The sequence below is a fragment of the Microcaecilia unicolor genome, chromosome 5 (assembly GCF_901765095.1).
Source record: "Microcaecilia unicolor chromosome 5, aMicUni1.1, whole genome shotgun sequence".
NCBI classification, from domain to species: Eukaryota; Metazoa; Chordata; class Amphibia; order Gymnophiona; family Siphonopidae; genus Microcaecilia; species Microcaecilia unicolor.
In genome coordinates, this window is record NC_044035.1 from 134,389,219 (window position 1) to 134,399,832 (window position 10,614).

Sequence of the window (10,614 nt, forward strand, 5' to 3'; positions counted from 1 at the left end):
CAGCGCAGGAATGAAACGCGGGCTGTTGGGGAGCTGAGGGTGGGCAGGTGGGGCCGAGGTTGGAACTGGAACTTGCGGACTGAAAAGGGGGCAGATGGAGGCTGGGTTGAGTCACTGGACATAGATGGGAGGGGAGGATAGGGGGCAAAGGAAAATCGCTGGACATGGATGGGAGGGGAGGGGACAGCAGGGGAGAGAGGAGAAATTGCTGGACATGGATTGGATGGGAGGGGAGGGTAGAGGAGAATCGCTAGACATGGATGGGAGGGGATGATAGGGGCAAAGGAGAGTCACTTGACATGGATGGGAGGGGAGGACAGGGAGAGAGAGAAATCACTGGACATGGAGGGGAGGGCAGGGGAGAGAGGAGCAATGCTGGATATGGATGGATGGTGGGGGCAGGGGAGAGAGGAGAGTTGCTGGACATCAGTGGATGGAGGGGAGGGCAGGGGAGAAATGAGAGTTGCTGGACATGGATGGATGGAGGGGAGGGCAGGGGAGAAGAGAGTTGCAGGACATGGATAGAGGGGAGGGCAAGAGAAATTCTGTGCATGGATGGAGGGGAGGGAAGACAGAGGAAGGAGATGCACATGGATGGAGGGGAAGGGTGACAGAAGAAATGCTGGTCATGGATGGAGGTGAGGGAAGACACAGGAAGAGATGCACATGGATGGAGGGGAGAGAGGAGAAATGCTGGACATGGATGGAGGGGAGGGAAGAGAGAGGAAGTGAGATGAACGTGAATGGAGCGGAGAGGGGTGAAATGCTGGACAAAGATGGAGGGGGGAGAGGAAAAATGCTGGACATGGATGGAGGAGAGTGAAGAGAGAGGAAGGAGATGAGATAAGGGAAAAGTAAGAGAGGAGAAAAACTTCACATGGATGGAGAAAATAGGCAGAAGCTGGATCCACTCTATACCTCCTCTAGTCAAGTCTGTGGAGAACCCAGCTTTTACTTATGGATGTAGGGCAAGAAATGAAGAAGAAGAAAGAAGGAAGGTAAAGAAATAAATAGAAAGGAAGCCCTGGAAACGGACTTAAGAGGACAGATAGAGAGCAGCAGAATCAGACACCGGGACCAGCATGATCAGAAAAACAAAGTCACCAGACAACAAAGGTAGAAAAAAATCATTTTATTTTCATTTTAGTGTTTGGAATATGTCCACTTTGAAAATTTACATCTGCTGTCTTATTTTGCAACGTATAGCAATGTGTTTCTTTCAGTTTTTCTGGTATTGTGCTGCATGCAGTCTAACTTCTCAGGATTTCAGGTTAATTTTTGAAGAATTTGAAGAGGGGTTATCTCTGTTCTGCATGTGTGACTGCAAGGCCCAGTGTCTGAATAGGGATCTGTGTGTTAGGTTTTGAGATTTTGATAACATATTGTTTTTCAGATTTGGCAAGACTGTTCTCCTAATTCCTGGTCTGTATGCTAATTTGGTTTGTGTCATTTGGGGTATACTGGAGCTGTAACAGCTTACAGAAATATGAAAACAAAAAAAACCCCAAAAGTTATTTTTCTTCTCCTATACTGGTGTAATATTTTCAACGATGTCTGTTTATATGTGCCATGGCTGGTAAAAGGGGTGTGGCTACTGTGGGTGTGACTACTGTACAGGCGGAGCTATGGAGGGGCATAATCGAAAGGGACGCCCAAGTTTTGCTGAGGACGTCCATGCAAAATGTCCAGGTGGAGGGGCGGGGAAATCCGTATTATCGAAACAAGAGGGACGTCCATCTTTTGTTTCGATAATACAGTCGGGGACGCCAAATCTTGACATTTAGGTCGTCCTTAGAGATGGTCATCCCTAGACTTGGTCATTTCTGATTTTTGGTGATAATGGAAACCAAGGACGCCCATCTCAGAAACGACCAAATGCAAGCCCTTTGGTTGTGGGAGGAGCCAGCATTCGTAGTGCACTGGTCCCCCTGACATGCAAGGACACCAACCGGGCACCCTAGGGGGCACTGCAGTGAACTTCACAAATTGCTCCCAGTTACATAGCTCCCTTTCCTTGTGTGCTGAGCCCCCCAAAACCCACTACCCACAACTATACACCACTACCATAGCCCTTAGGGATGAAGGGGGGCACCTAGATATGGGTACAGTGGGTTTCGGATGGATTTTAGAGGGCTCACATTTACCACCACAAGTGTAAAAGGTAGGGGGGGATGTGCCTGGGTCCGCCTGCCTGAAGTGTACTGCACCCACTAAAACTGCTCAAGGGACCTGCATACTGCTGTGATGGACCTGAGTATGACATTTGAGGCTGGCACAAAATATTTTTAAAGATGTTTTTTGAGGGTGGGAGGGGGTCAGTGACCACTGGGAGAGTAAGGGGAGGTGATCCCCGATTCTCTCCGGTGGTCATCTGGTCATTTCGGGCACCTTTTTGTGCCTTGGTCGTAAGAAAAACAGGACCAGGTGAAGTTATCCAAGTGCTCATCAGGGACGCCCTTTTTTTCCTTTATGGGTCGAGGACGCCCAAGTGTTAGGCATGCCCAAGTCCCGCCTTCATTACACCTCTGACACGCCCCCATGAACTTTGCTTGTCCCCGTGACGGAAAGCAGATGGGGACGCCCAAAATTGGCTTTCAATTATAAAGATTTGGGCTACCCTGTGAGGACGCTCATCTTCCGATTTGTGTCGAAAGATGGACGTCCTTCTCTTTCGAAAATGAGCCTGATAGTGATCCCGCCCCTGGATGGGTAGGGATGCCGAGTAATAGGCTGCAGGAGGGTGTCAGAAACCCTAGCACCGGCACTGGAAGATGCTGTTCTGACTGAGATCCAAGTGTAAAAGTACCTGTATATATTTCCAGAATATTGAAAATACAATTGTTTAATGTATTATATTATTTTGCCATGCATTATTTTGATTTTTGGGTACATGGAGTGCATACAGTGTGCATTATACCATTTGTAACACAGATACTGGGGGAGGCAGCTGGTAGATAGTGAAAAGGTACTTCCTCACTGTGTTCAAAAGTGCCCCTGCTATCCCCAGGGCCATTGAGAGAAATAGCCATCCCTGCCACTTGCCCCACCCTTCACTGACACCGCCACTCCCTCCTACTCACCTCCTTACGTTTCTGTCTTTTCCTCCAAGGGGGGGGGGGCTGGGCTCTGGCACCGGCAAGCTGCGTCCTGCGTGCCTGCTCCCATGGTCTGTCATCTCCTGCCCCTGTCTGTTTGGAGTCAGGACCTGGATAATTGCATTAATGTGATATTGCGCTGATGCAATCATCTGGGTCCTGGGCGGCATGCAGGCACTAGGGAGGGCAGACCTGGAAGCAGGCAGCAAGAATAAGCTTGCTGGCACCGGGCCCAAGCCTGGACCCCCCCCCCCCTTGGAGGCAGGGCCTGGGGAGGTTTGCCCCCCTGCCCCCCCTCAGTGGCCCTGGATACCCCCCCTTTTGTTTTTAAAGCGTTGTGCTCATACAAGGGGTACAGTGTTCCCTCTAAGCTGTGTTAAACATCAAGTAGATGAGTAAAATTCAGAGTAGCTATAAACAGAGTTTAAGCAAGTAGGGAAAGCATGCAGAGCATGGTTTATGGAATTCTTTCCAACATCCAGTGAGTGCTTGTGTGTGTGTGTCTGTAAGAAGTGCTCACAAGGTAATGGAAAAGAAAACATTTGCTCACATCAACTCAGCCCTTAGAGGGAACATTGAGGAACACACTGCTGAAACAGCCAATACTTGAGATCCAAATGCTTCATTTTTAAATTTGCACTTGTAACATATTAACTCTTTAAAAGCAGAAGGATTAATCCTTTACAAGCAGATAGACTGACTTGATGTTTTATATGGGCAGACAATTTACTAGTAGGCTTAAACCAGGTGAATTTCAGTCTACTTTGCATTTGGAACAAAGTCAATGAATTTCCCCATTATCGCTGATAAAATCTGTCAGATTATATGCCATTGATCTTGAGAAAATCAGTACAAATCTTTAGCTGGTCTGTAAAAATCTGATTAGCCAGGTGACATTTGTGAAGGTCTGCTATGAATTCAGCACCCGAAATTCTTCTATTTTGTTCTTTTTTTATCAATTTTTTTCTTCACTAATAAATTAACAAACGACTTTAGGATTATTATTGAGACAAGTTTTAATAAGGAAGCAAAATGTAATCAGTTAACATATTTGCTCATGGGAATAGATTTTGAGAAAAGGTTACCAGGGTACATTTGATACTTTTAATAAAGAAGACTGATACTCAAGTAAAACAGATTAAAAAGCATTTGCTTGAGCTTCATGGTGTGAAGGAGATTTTCACTGTTGCCTTCTTTACTTCGATCCGCCTTTGCATCCGCCTCCGCCTCCACCTCCACCTCCATATCCACCTTTGTATTGACCTCCACTTCCATATCCACCTCCACCTAGAAAATGAACCACAGAACTGTATGACACGTACCACATCACACTTGATTATCTCAATATGATTATTGTATATTGCTTTTCTAATTTTAATCTTCAAATTATTAAATAAGAATATAAGCCACTTAAGGGGTCCTTTTTTTTGGCCAAAAATGGATGTGTGGCAAAATGAAAATTGGCACGTGTCCATTTTGGGTCTGAGACCTTACTGCCACCCATTCATTTAGCGGTAAGGTCTCATGCATTTACCGGGCAGTAATCATCAATGCGCGTACAATGTCAATTACCGCCTGGTTAGCGCTCTGTGCTGAAAAAGAAAATATATTTTCTGGCGCACATAGTGGACTTGCATAAAAAATGAAATTACCGCCCGGGCCACGCGGTAGCCAGGGAGTAGTTCTGAACTGGTGCACATAGGTGCCTACGCGGATTAGTAAAAGGGCCCCTTATTTAGCTTATCTACTCTGAGAATCGCTCATACTTGACTCAGGGATCCTTTTACTAACCTGCGGTAAGCACTAACATGTACCGCAGGGCACGCTCAGGGATTCCACAGTAGTTTCAGAATCAGCATGTGCTACCCACATGCTAAAAAATTAAATTTATTTTTTAGCGCTGGGAGTGTATTTGGGGGTGGAGAATGGGCATGGCTATGCTAATTGGTTAGTGTGCAGGCATTGCCACAGGCTAAGTGATTAGTGCAGGATTAGTGCATGAGCCCTTACCGCCTAGATTTAGGTGTGGTATACAGAATATGCTTAGTTGATATCCCAGTACATAAAACTATGTATGTCCATTTACTCCAATGAAATGTGGCGTAAATCCCTGTGGATAGATTTATGCATACTGGGCCATATTCTATAACGCCCATTTTCCTGCCCATAGCCATACCCCTTTTGAACTGCATGCATTAGAATTTAGGCCCAGTTTGTTACAGAACACACTTAGCATGTTGTGCATGTAAATTCCAATTATTGCCAATTAGTGCTCATTATTGCTTGTTAAGTGCTGTTATCAATGCTAATTAGCTCGTTAAGCCAATTAAGCTACATACATAGAATACACCTGGATTTTGGCATGGGTCATTGGGCGCACTATATAGAATCCGTCAGTTAGCACCTCCTATTTAGGAGGCAGTAAGTGGTCCTGTATTAACTCTGTATTAGGCAGTTAGAGCCAGATTCAGTAAATGGTGCTCAAAAATTGGCCTTCCCTCCCTGTATCCTGCCATCGTCTGATGTAACTTGCGTGAGGGCGGGACACAGGGAGGGAAGGCCCAAAGGGAGGCAATCTGCAGACTGCCACTGCTGCGCTTCTTTCACACGGAGCGAGGTCGAGGTGAGGCGCTATGATTTGAATTCAGGGGGGCCCGGCCTGGTGGTTGATGGAGGGGGATAGGTGGAGGGGACTGCGGCACTGGGCCCCCCTTAGAGGCCCGGGTCCAGGGAATTTTGTCCCCCCTGCCCCCCCTCTCGGCGGCCCTGGAATAGTGCACAGGAAGATGCACACGCAAATCTAAATTAATGCAAGTTACCATCAATAATTGATTGTTAGCATCCTATTATTGACTGTGATTGGCTTGTTAACTAATTCGTTTGCATGTGCATTAGAGGATCGTGACCAAAGCTGGGCAAGCAAATTTGGGTGACCTTTACAGAATCCAGGGATTAGTGCTTGGTAAGTGAAGGACATTAACTGCTGAATGCCTTCCATGCCAGCTGTCAGAAAAATATGGTAACACGTGGTATAACGTGTGAAAACAAAAACCCTTAATGTGGTCATGTGGTAGCCTGTTTCCGCATGTTATCTGCATGTTAAGTAGTTAATAGCAAGGCAGATGATCTGCAAACTCCAAGATGGAAATCTACGAAGCAGATCAGTAGGAGATAAACACAAATTTATTGACCGAAAACCAGATGATATAATAAGCCTGACACAGGCCATGTTTCGCCCAGCAGGGCTGCGTCAGGGGCTACCCATTGATCCTTAGTTGTTAATATCTGTAGACATATGAACTAATGGAAATGAATGTACAGGAAACTTAGATCATGGATCTTCTCAAATATAAGGTAAAAAACAGCACAAACTGAATGATCCTAAAAGGGTGATAACGTGAAGACCGTCAAACACCATCACAAAGGGTCTTCTGATCTTATGCACTGGATCCCCCACCCCAATCTGTCCTATGCTTTTGGGAAGTTCTCCAGTGAAATTTGAACCATTTATTTGGGTTCTTGGTGTGCTTATCGGTCAGTCACTAAATTTTCAAGCTCAAATTTACAATATCAAAAAGTGTTCTTTAAAAAAAAACACCTCGTAATGATCTATTTTGTATGTCACCTTTTTGATAAAACTGCTCTCTACATCTTGATACATTCCATGGTCATTTCTAGCACTGATTACTGTAACTCTCTTCTACAAGTCCTTAGAATAAACAATATCTGAAGACTACAAATAATGAAAAATGCTCCAGTGAGTCATCACAGGATTCAAAAAAATATGACCTCACTTTTTCTGTTCTTCATCAAAAACACTGGTTTCCAGTCACACAAAGGATCAGATACAAACTTTTTCTCCTGGTTCATAAAATCTATGCTTCTGGCTTCCTTTTCTACCACTCTGGACTACTAACATCCTATTCTGCGCTCATCATGCAGTTCTTTTTGCAACATCTGTTTTGACTGTTTGCGCCAGAATTTTCAGCATGGTCAGCCCTTCTCTCCAGAATGCATTTCTCCTTTCTATGTGCCTCGAGTCTTCTCTTGAGAAATTTGAAAGCACTCAACACTTATTTCATGATGCTTTTAACCCTTGACTATTTTATGTCACTTGTCAATGCCTCATAGTGTGGGCATACAGGGGAGCAATGACAACCAGTAGTTAGCTACGTTTATACTTTCTTGTCCTATTTTATTGTATTTCCTTTCCTCACTGAGCTTTTATTACTTTTATGAGATTTTTGTTTGCCACTCTGAAAGATTACTGAAGATTGGTCAATCAAGCACTAAATAAACATGGAAACTGGACTGATATTTTAACATGGTTTTATTTAGTAGGTGAACAAAAACTACATGGGATTAAGGAAAACAGTTCCCTTAATCCCTCCTGTATATAACCTTGTCAAAATGAGAACTTTTTAAAAACTACACATCATTAAGCAAGTATAAAAGCAAACATGGAGCTTTGTCTTTATGAATTTGTATTTTTTTTTGCGAAATGGGGTCACAAGTGTAAATTTTAGATCTACTTAAGCCCCCAAAACACATACCCTCAAAATCCCTATGTAGTATGGATTTCCACATCTAAATAATAGCTATCAGAAATCTTTTTTTTTTTATATGTGTATGTGATAAATGCTGTATTTCCATGTGGAAATCACAACTAAGCCTTCTAAATCTTGTCTTGTCAATACATTGACCAGCCAAACATTATAGTAAAGATGGCAGAGATGCATTTTTTTTGTTTGGACAACACTGATGCACAGTGCTGTCCAGGTAAACAACCAGTTGAATCGGGCCACGTAGACTTGAAATTATCTCGAAAGTTTTAATTGCTTATATTCAGCAATGCTATATAACAAGCAAAATTTGCTGTATAACTAATAAAGGGGCCCATCTACTAAAGGGTATTACGTTTTGGGCTTAATACACTATAATGCAGGATTTTAATGCATGGCAAGCCCAAAACTAATGCTATATCAAGAAAGGAGGTTCCTACTATTTTTTTTATTGCAAGTCATGTGTTAACTTTCAGGTTAATCTGCAGTATCTGCTCCTGCATATGAAGTATCACATCATTCCTTAGGCTATGAGATTATCGTGTTGGGCAGATTTGATGGACTGTACAGGGCTTTATCTGTTGTCATCTACTATGTTACTGTGTTACAAAAAATGTCTGAAACAAACTGAAAAAAAGTCCAAATGAACCTAACGCAAACCAACAATTTTTGTCCTGTGCACATCCCTAGTCTTCAGTATTATTTGTTTTTATTGATTTGCAAGAGGGCCTGAATTGCTAAATTTTTTATCCCCATGGCAAAAAATTGAGAGAAAAGCTCTAGTACACTATGCTTTAAGTTAGATCTAAATTGCTATTGTAATAACCCTTTGTTCCCTCTCTCTTTTAGCCACATGTAAGCATGTGTAAAGAAAAGAATCCAATTATCATGATTATTCTATAAGAGTTAATTCTAAGAAAATGGTATGCTTGATAAAAACATGGACTGATGTCTGAGACAACCATTACCTCAGGCCATCTGAACATCATTCTATACTGTTTAAGGGAAAGTGGATGAAATTTGATATACTGTTGTTTCAGTGGTTACAGTCAAAGCATTTTACACAATATATACAGGTGCTTATTTTGTACCTGGGGGCAATGGAGGGTTAAGTGACTGGCCCAAATTCACAAGGAGTTGTAGTGGGAATTGAATCCCATTCCCCTGGTTCTAACCATTAGGCTACTCCTCCACTCTAGTCTCATTTAATATTCAGGGGTCCTTTTACTAAGGCATGCTCATGGATTTAGCATGGGCTAAATACTGCACAGCCCATTATATATCTATGGGCTGCATGGCACTTAATGTACATTAATTTGTGAGTGTGCACTATATCTGTTGGTGCACCTTAGTAAAAGGACCCCTCAGTATGGTTTCTTGAAATTAAAAGAAATTCAGTGATATCGGATCAAGTAAAATTCAGATTTGGATGAGATTGAGAAATAATGCAACTAGATTACATTTTAATCTATGTGCATATTTTCTTACATGAAAATCCTCCCTTGCGCAAAAATCAGGGACATGCAAGAGTCCATAGATACCTTGCACTCAAAGTAGATTTCAAAGGTAAAATGTATTTTCTCAGCTACTTGGAGGAAGGTGGCACTAGCAATTTCCTCAATCTTTTTGGGCTTCCATTTATACTGGAAGGAACCAGGCCTACTAGATCTTCAGTGCCATAAGACTCCATAAGCACAACTACCCTAACTTGTTCATTCAGTTTATAAATCTTTATTCAAATAAAAATAGCTGACCACAGGGCATGAACCAGCATTATCTCCAGAGTTTGGTCTGAGTTTCATGTCACTATTTAAGTTATAACTAAGACTCATTCCCTTCCATGGATTGTAAATGTTGTGTCCCCAGAATTCCCAGCCCTGGTTGCAAATCAAACTCAGAAATCCCTCATGGTAGTACACAGCACTGTAACTGACTAACTGAATGAACTCCAAGTCATGTTATAATTTTTATTTTGATCCAGCAATTCTTTCTGTTCCTTTGGGCTTTAAGTTTAGTTGGAATTGACCTCAATTACACTGCAGTGGTATGAGCATCATTCATAATACCTGCACATTTTCCCTCTGCTTCATTAGCTTCATCTGGAATCGTGCACAAATGCATCCTGAGTCTGGTCACTAGGTGTCACCATTCTACAGTAACTGAGCAACTTTTTCCCTCCTCCTTGTGAATTTTGTCACTGCAGCAGCCTCAGCTCAGGCTAGCCCAGGTAGCAAGTTGGGCCAAGGAATCTAATCCAGTACTTCCCTGTGAGAGTGACCAACATGCTATTGACCACTGGGCGATCTTTCATACCAGAATATTGTTAAAATTAAAAAGTATGAACCCAGAGGCCTGAGGTACAATTTAATAACATCTTGGTGTCAAGAATAGGATGAACTTTCATCATGTTAAAACTTGTTATTTTTTTAAATACAAACTTCTCCATGTATTACACAGCAGTTTCTAAATTAATTTTAACAAAACAAATAATATAATACAAGAATACTTACTATTCCAGCCTTGGTTTTGGCATGGGTTTTGGCATGGGTCTTGGCATGGGTCTGGGCATGGGTTTGGGCATGGGTTTTGGCATGGGTTATTGCACGGGTTCTGATTCCATTGCCCTCCTCCTCCACATCCACCACCGCCACCACCACAGTTGCCCTTCGCAGACATGTTTCTCTCTAGCTGAGTAGTGCAGTAGAAGCTGATTCTTGTCTGAATGACTGCCATTTATATACACAAGTACCGGTTCTCCCTGTGCCAAATGGGCATGGTGTGTACCTTGGTGGAGCCTTTGAAAAGCAAATAGAATTTTAGTATCACCCACATAATTAGAGGTTATTTAGGGGGTATCACTTATTCCCTAATTGTAGGGTGGATGTCATTCAAGGTCAAATTCTATGAAATCACATCGTGATATGTTAAATAAGCAAACAGGCCTATGCCACTTTCTG

At 42.7% G+C, this 10,614-nt stretch overlaps 1 long non-coding RNA gene across 1 annotated transcript; it reads right to left on the reverse strand.

The window, feature by feature from the left end:
- Positions 1-4,093: 4,093 nt before the first annotated feature.
- Positions 4,094-10,369, reverse strand: LOC115470282. Its single transcript, XR_003942163.1, has 2 exons — positions 10,168-10,369; positions 4,094-4,382 (listed from the first exon to the last, which is right to left on the reverse strand). It is a non-coding gene; the product is annotated as an uncharacterized LOC115470282 (long non-coding RNA).
- Between the last annotated feature and the right edge of the window lie 245 nt (positions 10,370-10,614).